The 10282-nt window shown below is 37.3% G+C and overlaps 1 long non-coding RNA gene and 1 pseudogene across 2 annotated transcripts; one reads left to right on the forward strand and one right to left on the reverse strand.

The window, feature by feature from the left end:
- Positions 1 to 625: 625 nt before the first annotated feature.
- Positions 626 to 4482, forward strand: LOC133730219 (uncharacterized; annotated as a pseudogene).
- A 1594-nt stretch (positions 4483 to 6076) lies between these two features.
- LOC133732762 (uncharacterized) lies at positions 6077 to 9852 on the reverse strand. 2 transcript variants are annotated; one of them, XR_009857308.1, is made up of 5 exons: positions 9227 to 9852; positions 9083 to 9128; positions 8619 to 8709; positions 7116 to 7458; positions 6077 to 6951 (listed from the first exon to the last, which is right to left on the reverse strand). It is a non-coding gene; the product is annotated as an uncharacterized LOC133732762 (long non-coding RNA). The 2 variants fall into 2 exon arrangements; XR_009857307.1 differs by lacking the exon at positions 8619 to 8709.
- Between the last annotated feature and the right edge of the window lie 430 nt (positions 9853 to 10282).

The raw sequence follows: 10282 nt of genomic DNA on the forward strand, positions 1-10282 counted from the left end.
GATCAAATCACCTGAGGAGAAGATGAAAACCAAAACCAAGCTTCGATGAAGATCAAAGCCACAAATCCAAGAGTTGAAGACAAAGATGATCAAACTGCAACTCGCACCAAAACTGAAGCTGAATCTGAGTATACAAGTGACAGAGAATCAATTAACCTTGAGTGCGGAAGCATGACTCACATGTCCAGGAGCTATGGAGCTCTGATACCATGATAGCCATGGCAGCTGAGATGAGCTAGGGTTTACAAAGATCACACAGAAATTGAGAGAGAAGAATCGAGAGAAAGATTAGGAGTGGTATTTCAATTAACCAAGCTTTTTTATTACAGACAAAAGAATCAGTCCACCTATTTATACACACCACAAGAAAACTAACTAGCTAACAAACTTGATAGTTGGAAATAGCTGGATGGAACAACGTGTCACACACTCATTGGAAGCTTCTGGAATCTGTTACAGTGACTAACAGCAAGGTCAACACGACTTTTACATCATGGTCAACAATTATTTAATTTAAAACAGATACTCAACTCTTGCATGGATCCCTGTTTGCTACATCAAATTAACACTCTTTGTCACCAGTTAGGAGAAATGACATTGAAATTTATTTACAGGTTAGAAGAAAATGTCGATCCCACTGAATTCACCATGGAGAGGATGCGCAGCAAATTTCCATCAACCTGTCAATGAACGTGCAGCTCAGTCTTTGGTGGAAACTGTTTATAACTTTAATTGTCGTGTTCCAAATCCCCCTCTGGCTGACATCGAGTATAGAAGCAGCAGTGGAGAAGAAGACATACTCCGCCATGTGTTTCGCTGGGATCTTACCCCCTATCAAGAGGTGTTTCAGAATAGCTTCCAAGCGACGCGTCAAGAAAACACTACCAATGAAGTCTACTTCAATCTGGATCACTCGTCCATCATGGCTGTAGGCCTCTTGATTCCCGCCGACCCGCCACCCACGCCTTCGTTAGCACCACCCTTAACAGCGGTTGGCATCCCATCGTCACTGAGACTGTGGAGGAAGTATATCGCTATGAAATATATGCTCCCGGTGGCATTTGGGTTGTTGAAACCCTTGGTGACCGTTACCAGTACCCGGCCCAAGATGAGGTATGTTTTGTTGCTGGCATTGCCCCTCAATACATTCGCTCTGCCCAACGTTTCAGGCTTTTTCATGATGGAAGGTAAGTGATATTTCTCAATAACACATGGGGCTAGATTATATGTGGATTGCAAATTGATCACAGTCAACACTTAATATCGCAGATACACAAGACGGGAGAGACTTGATAATCTAATTGTCACATTGAATGGGAACTTCAATCCACAGTTGCATCCACCACGGATGCTCAACATTCGAACGCCAGTATTTGATTATCATAATACAAATAATTACGAGGGCTCCTCTAACCATTAGCATTTGGCAACCCCCTGCAATCTCCAAGCGAGAGGAACGACTAGCCGACAACTCTATCGCCACCAATTGGTATTCCCATGATGTGGCTGACTTTGAGAGTTACATAAATGCTGCATTCCGTTCGTCTCGCGAAAAAGAAGCCTATCTATTCATGAAGAACGAGTATATGCTAATCGACTATGCTCCTGGCAATAATGATGACAAGGTATTGAACGGACCATTTCTTATCTGCGATGGGTTTCCATCCCTCACGGCCACAGCCTTTGCAGAACATGGTATTGTGCCTTTGCGTCTCATAATGGGAATGAAGCCTTCATCTTCTCTGGGAATCTCTATGCACTGATTGACTATGCACCACACACCAAAAATGACAAGATAATCAAAGGGTTGATGGCCATCCGTGCCATGTTCCCCTTCTTCAAAGGGACGGTGTTTGAAAGTGATGCGGGAAGCGTGAACACGGTAGTAAGAGGCTCTGTCAAGCGTCGAAAGCCATATGAGATGAGCTAGAATCCACTAGTAATTACGGGCACAGCCGTAAGAAACATAGAGAAATTTCTCTAATATTTGGTTTTTTTATTGATAACTTGAATGAAAATTACAATCTAAGAGGTGTCTTATATAGGGCACATAACATAAACCTAATACAACTAGAAAACATAAAGACCAATTTATTGTAGACTAAAACTAGGAAACCTGATTAAATAAAAATCGGAAATAGAATCCTAGATACTAAATAATATTATGCTTGGAATCCCAATCAAGATTTTGCTCGAGAATCCCAATATATCCAAAAGAGTAATTTATGATTAATTCCATCATTAAGAAGCCTATTTGAATATCAATTTCCAAATATTCAAATTATTCTTCTTAATCTGAAAACGCTTCTTTCTTTTTGAGATTTTTTGTTGAAATTGGCTAAAATCTCGTCCTACATCAGTCTCCTCCACTTGAAAAGAACTCGACCTCGAGTTCCTCTTGTATGTAGCTCGATCATTAGTAGGAATAAAACATGATAAGTCATCAACTTCAATATTCTCGAAATTAAAAGGTATCACCATGCATCCAATACCGTAGACAAGTTTAGAATAAGCATCTTGAAACTTGAACTCCTCCACTTGAAAAGAACTGGGCATTGACTTCTCCTTGGGTTGATCTTCAACACAATTAGGCATGCATGACATGGGTATCGATGTGATGAATGAATCAGCTTCCTTGTCTTTAATGAGTTTCTCTTCAATCTTCAAAGTAACTTCTTCATGTTCCTTTTCACATACCTCTGGATGGTCATTCTTGATGTTCTTCCTTCCAGGCTTGATTTTAATTTTGTGCGACTCCCACCTAAATAAATATGTGTTTTCTTTGCAATAACCACATTTGACACTTTCATGCCATGGTCTTCCAAAAAGCACATTAGTGTCGTCCATGTCAATCACATGACAAGTAACCTCTTCTTTATAAAATTTTCCCACAGAGACAGGAACTTTACAAACCTCTGTTACTTGTGCATATTTATCCTCCCCAAATGGAATCCAGTATGGATCACTCAGATTCACTGTCGGTAATTGAAAATAATCCACAACTTTGTTTGCTACAAAGTTCTCTCGTATACCACTGTCAATTATTACAGAGCATACATTGTCTTTGGTGATACATGTAGTTCGGAAGTCGTCGTAATCCGGCGTTGTGAATATCCAACGTTCCAGGTTTATTCTCTCTCTCTCTCTCTCTCTTTTTGGATTGATGAGGTTGTCCTAGGGTGAATCCCTTGGCATGTTCCTCTTCAACAAAAGTTTCTTTGAAAGATACTCTACGACCAGCGTCGTTGAGATTGGTGGTAGTGAACTTCTTTCTCCCTTGGATCGTCGTCTACTAAGGAGCGGGCGAAACCCGCTCTGATACCAAATGATGCGGGAAGCGTGAACATGGTAGTAAGAGGCTCCATCAAGCGTCGAAAGTCATATGAGATGAGCTAGAATCCACTAACAATTACGGGCACAGCCGTAAAAAAACATAGAGAAATTTCTCTAATATTTGGTTTTTTATTGATAACTTGAATGAAAATTACAATCTAAGAGGTGCCTTATATAGGGCACATAGCATAAACCTAATACAACTAGAAAATATAAAGAACAATTTATTGTAGACTAAAACTAGGAAACCTGATTAAATAAAAATCGGAAATAGAATCCTAGATACTAAAGAATATTACGCTTGGAATCTCAATCAAGATTTTGCTCGAGAATCCCGATATATCCAAAAGAGTAATTTATGATTAATTCTATCATTAAGAAGCCTATTTGAATATCAATTTCCAATATTCAAATTATTCTTCTTAATGTGAAGACGCTTCTTTCTTTTCGAGATTTTTTTGTTGAAATTGGCTAAAATCTCGTCCTACATCAGAAAGCGGCATAGACCCCGCGTTTGAGTCAATGAGAAAATTTGAAGCTTACCTCTTCAAAGACAACCAGTACGCTCGTATAAACTACGGTTCTGATTCCACTACTCCCGGCCACAAGATCACCTCCATTGTCACCACTGTCAACTTTCCTAGTTTGAAAAACACCATCTTTGAAAGTGGAATTGATGCAGTGTTTGCTTCGCACAAGACTGATCAGGCTTACCTATTCAAAGGAGATACCTACACACGCATCAACTTTGCTCCTGGCACCGTAGATGACTACATCATCGGTGGCGTCAAGAATATCCTTCCCAATTGGCCCTCTCTACAACCCTACTTGCCTTGCAAAAACTGTGGACTTGACATTCACAGTCACACTAGCCCTCGCGTTAATGATGATGACCGTGATAAAGTAATTTGGAGTTCACCTCCAAAATCAATTGACAATGGATGGAGTGACTCAAATCCTTATAAACCTACATCATCGGTGGAGTCAAGAAGATCCTTCCCAATTGGCCCTCTCTGCAACCTTACTTGCCTTGCAAAAATCGTGGACTTGACGTTCCCAGTCACACTAGCCCTGGTGTTGATAGTCACACTAGCCCTGGTTTTACTTTTCCAATGTATGAGTTATAACCAAGATCGTGATGAACTCTAAAATTTTAGCCCCATATTTACGTGCCAAACTGATTGTGCCTGCATGAATAAGGGTTAGGCTTATATGTATCCCTTCTGTGTTTGGAATAATTAAGGGCCTCAGTGTGTGTTGGGCCTGTGTTTGTTTTTAGTTTCTGGTTTCAGTGTGTTGTGTCTTCAGCCTTTCTGTATTCTAAATATTAATAAAGTCATGAGACTATTTATCGCTGATTTTTCCCTTCTTCCTTGCTTGGTGTGCTGGGGATTGCTAACATCATCTTGCTTATAGGTACAACTCTATCCCTCTATATTTTGGTCACTTTTCGATCACATATTCACATCTTAACCGTTCAGTTTCTAGGTCCTAATGTATAGATCATCTCTGCAAATTTTCAGCCAAATTGATGATCGTTAAGGCATCCAAAACTACAATTTACACGAACGAACCGAATCTATGCAACCTGAACCGTTAATGTAAATTGCAGTTTTGGATAACTTAACAATCATCAATTTGGCTGAAAATTTGCATAAGTGATCTACTCATATATACCTAAAAACGGAACGGTTAAGATGTGAATATGTGATCGAAAAGTGATCAAAATATAGAAATATGTACCGTAAGCTAAGTTAAGGATATCTTTAGCAGAGAAGGCATGTATATATATATATATATAGACACACACACAATAGTTGGTTTGTATATTAGACTTCTATGTTAAATGCTTTAAGAACAAGCCTGAAATCATAGATAAAATAGATTAACATGTTTTACCACACATGGCATGAAAACAACAAGTTCTGCATATAGTTACTCTTCCTCACAAGTAAACGATGACAAAAGTTGAGAATAAGGTCTAGCATACCAAGGGGTTTAAGCTAATTCTGGGGTCAAACAACTAAAGCTATTCAAGTAAAGAAAGACCTACCTCAACTTTAAGTACAGCTTCTAAAAATTCATCCTATTGGAGGAAGTTGGTATATGCTGAGAGTTAATAATACTTAAGGTAAAGCATCGATCTGTTTCATGTTAATTTATGGCTTTCTCAAGCAAAGCACTGATCTGTTCCGTTTCTTGCACCAAGTGCTTTGTTGGTTCTCATCTTTATTTGAATAGTTCAACGAGATTCTTTCATTCAAGCACTACAACAAAACTGGGTATTAATGACCACTGCATTGGTCACTGAAACTAGCAAATTTGGTCACTAAATATGATTAGTGACCAAATTTGGGTGGTCACTAAGTGGTCACTATAGGTCCGTCACTAATTCTATTTAGTGACCAACTTACAACTGTTAGTCACTAATTCAAAAAGTCTTTAGTGACCACGATTTTATGGTCACAAATAATAGTGACATTAGTGACCTACATGTTCATCACTAAAGGTGTTATCAATGGTCACTAAATTGCAAAATCTGGTCATTAAAATCCATTCACTTGCATGGTTTTAGTGACCATATTGCTAGGTCATTAAAACCATTCACTGATGAATCAAAATACTTTCAATACGTAGACATTGTCCAATTTTTCATGCAATAACCTACTCAAAGTAGCTTTCTATATTCCAACACAACAAAATGAAACATACTCTGAAACTAGTTATCTATATTAAACCAATCCAATAAGACATGAACTCCATGAAATAATAACTTCGCAAATCCAAAATATACAATTGTCAATATCCATCCTTCATAGCAATTTCAAAATAAACAGGAATAGATATAAGTCTTTCTAGAAGTTCAACAAGCCTTCAATGATAGTTTGCAACATGTACTTGTTTGACCATCTGCAATATAACAAAACATACAGCAAGTTATAATCTTAATCCTATTGTAGGTAAGAGTTGCATCTAAGAAAGGTCTAGTATTCACTATATGCACTATAATTATGTTTTATGATAATATAATTGCAACAACAAAAGTGAATCATGTATGCATAGCTTCAGTTTTGAGAGAAAAATTGCTCCATCAGTTTAAGTAAAAGTGTCAGTATGATTTTGTCTTGCCTTTAGTGCCTCTAACTCTTCATTTTGTTGAGCGGCTCTAGTCTTCATTGCCTCTATCTCTTCATTTTGTTGACCTGCACCGGCTTTGACTGTCCTTAACTCCTCATTTTGAATCTGTTCTTAACACTGAAATTTAGTACAAGCTAGACCTAAACTCAATCAAATCTACTGACATGGATGTACATAAAGCAGGTAAGAAGTTCAACTATGGTTAAGGGGAGTAACCAAAGAGTAATTTATATTTGTAGTTCAACTATGGATGTAAATAAATGCAGTCAAACAAATACCCTGTTACGCCATGAAGCACAAATTGATGCTTACAGCTTCCATTAGTATTTGTATATTCGGGTCAGGAACCTGCTGGTCGAGTTTTTGTATTCCATTTCGAACCTGATCGAGGGATACCTTGCCTTTGTTGTCAGTATCCATCAGTTGAAATGCCTCTTTTATGCCAGCTACTTCCTCAACTGTCAAATGCTCGGCTATGACCTGCATATAAGATACTCAAAAGTTCAAACATCAAGTGACAGATTTTGAAGCATATAAAAAGAAAGGCCAACTTCCACACAATATACAAGTGACACAACATAAATTCCTTCCATAATTATGGGGGACATCAATAATATTGAAAAAGGATAATAAAGAATACTTACCCCAAGAGCTCTTTTTTTCAGTTTGTTCATTACAGAAAATTGTTTCAGCCTTTGTCTCACAGTCTCACCAAGTGGAGCATTTGGGGCCTTCTTGGCATTTTGTATCCAAGGATGATCTGCATGAAAAGAATTGAGTGGAAGTTATAATGTAAAGTAATAAACATTTGCAAAAATATATCTTTGCCATTATATAACAGATCAGATTACTCTAATTAGCAAGTACTTCTTGAGCTGGCAGCCGCTTCTTCGGGTCAGGATCAAGCATTTTTTTTTTTACCAAGTCCTTCGCATTTACCATTTGAGCAAATATTTGGTACAGTTTTCTTGCTGGTACAATAAACTCCTGCACCAAGAAAAAAACCCCTACTAATTTCATTCACCACTTCTTAATGGTACTATCAATAAAAAATTGAAATTGAAATGCACAGCAAACAAAACAGACTCCAAGTCTTTCAACTTTTACAAAAATAGAATCTGTTAATAACATACATTTAAATCCTTAATATGATTGACCACTTCTTAATGGTATTATCAATAAAAAATTGAAAGTGAAATGCACAGCATATAAAGTAGACGTCTACTTTAGCATTTTTTTTTTTTTTTTTTACCATTGCAAGCTCAGTTTTCAAGGCTTCAAGAAAGGGAAGATCAGTACACCCCTTGCCTTATTTCATTTAAAACTTTCACCCCAAACACAGGGCTGCAGGGGATTATTTCTTCAACCATGTACACGTACCTTTCCGCCTTATAGCAAAAGCAATCATTTTGAACATCAAAATAGAATACTTTTCCGCACCAAAGACTCTGGTTACTTTTCCATTTTCTTCTATAACTAATGTGAGATTTCAACTCTTTGAACCAGTCCCAAACAATCAAGCTTTGTCAGCCCAAGCTACACAAAAGCTTAATCTTTACTTTAGTCTCTAGACCTCTATGAACTACTTACCAGTACTATACTGCTCAAACGTTTTAATACAATTAGGTTACCTAGTTATAGGAACTTCATTGAAGCACCATAGTAGTTCATGCTTTATTATATCTTATTATAGCCATAGTTATATGATCAAACATTCAATCATGAAAACATATAACAACCTCAGAAATCATTGAAAAGATCATGCAAGTTGCACGTGAAACTTAATCAAGTGAAAAAAATTGCAGAGCAACCAAAAAAAAAAAAGTGTCTCTAATCTATTTGATTGCTCAAGCTACTCACCAGGAGAAGCAGAAGCAAAAAGGATAAGAAAGAATAAATGACCATATCTAACAATTTCTTTTGTGGTAATGCAATCACATAATAACTGATAAATTCATCACTCACTAGAATATATGGCCAAATCTTGTAGGATTCTCACAAGGAGGATACAACTAATACACCCGGGGTGGGGGAAATCCATTAATCATGATCAAAAGAGTTGGCTCAAGATCAGAGAATACAGTCAACCAAGACACTTCAGAATCACTGTAGAGAACTCAGAACATACATTTAGGAAAATTGCTTACCAAGTCAGCGATTAGATTCAGCCAAGTCTAAAATGCAACCACAAGGCTTATCAAAAGGTCTTCCAACCACCAATATATAATTCAAACTAGCCTGTATTTCAACAATGTCTCATTAATATATACAATTGCAACAGAAGAATGAGAAAAAAAAAAAATCAATTAGAGAGACTATTTGAATTCAAATAGAAAAAATCCAGTCACAAATCCTTCAAAGACACAAGACCCAGTTCACAAACGGTACAAAGATATAACAGAATATTAAACAAAAAGATAAATCCCTAGAAATCCTTTTCTGATGAAGTCTCAATTCAGAAAATTTCCTCAACTTACAACAAAGTGTACCCTCCTTATTACGATTTTAAAACAAAAGAAAAGAGTATTCATACTTCTTCAAACAGACATACAGACACATGAATCAAAATAAATAAATAAATAAAGCTTCAGACTCAAGTGTTGGTGCATACCTCAGCTTCGCATAACAATTGATTTCTCATCTTCCTCTATATGGTCCTGCAACAAAAATCAATGAAGCACCAAAAAATTCAAAATCTCAAAAAATTCCCAATTCTCAAATCCAACCACAAAATCAAATCTCCAAGCTTGCTTACCAAAAACAAACCTATAATCCAGGATATCGAAACCGAATAGTAATTTGCTCGGCTCGAAGCCCATAACACGGCGGCTAACTCTGGGATCTCTATCCAGTAAATTGAGGTCGAGTCACACGGTCACCGGCCCGTATGGGCTGTCCAAGGTGGTCGGAATTCAGGGCTCGACCCACCATGACTCGAGAACAGAACAGAGGAGTGAGGGAGAAGCCGAGAAGGACGATGAAGATCTCAGACCCCTCTTAAGTGCGAACTAGGGATTTTAATTTTCTTGGGTCTTTACTTGAAAATAGCGCTTTAGCATGCCGCGCTTGGAAAAGACTTTGATTTTTTAAGAGCCCGCCTACTCCAAGGTTTAAGAGAAAAAATCCCTCCAACTGAAAAGTTTTGGTCACTAAAAGGAAACCACTTACTGTGAAGTTCAGAAATATCAGTGACCCAACATGAATGGTCACTAGTATTAAAATTTTTGGTCATTAAAGTTTGAACAATGGGCGGGTAAATGAATTTTGTTGGTTCTAAAATTGTTAGTGACCAACTGGTAGTATTGGTCATTAATTCAATAGTATTTGTGACCAATATTAAAGTGGTCACTAACATTTGGTCACTAATACCCGAATTTGTTGTAGTGAAGTTCTGATAGGCCAATGGCATGATTTCACTTCATTGATCTCATCATATTCCAGAAAGATCAAAGATCATACGTACTACACATCTGCATGTATGTGTTTCATTACACACCTGACATCTGCATGCATGCAGCAACTTTAAAATATATATGCATGCATGTTGTGTTGATATATATAGAAGAAATTCTGACAGGAATGAACTTCTTCTACCTTAATAGAGATGTCAGCACGTGCTATCCATGCACATGCATGCTTTTATATATTATGCGAGAAGGAAATTAAGAACCTAACTTTGCGTCTCAGTTCCGTTATTTTATTGATGATAAGGTATGAGTTGGAAATGAAGAACCTCATTTTGCTTTAATATTCACTTTGTCCTTGTCAACATCATTGTATACCTAGTGGGACAGTGCCGCAATGCTATATA

The sequence above is a fragment of the Rosa rugosa genome, chromosome 2 (genome assembly GCF_958449725.1).
Source record: "Rosa rugosa chromosome 2, drRosRugo1.1, whole genome shotgun sequence".
Taxonomy (NCBI): Eukaryota; Viridiplantae; Streptophyta; class Magnoliopsida; order Rosales; family Rosaceae; genus Rosa; species Rosa rugosa.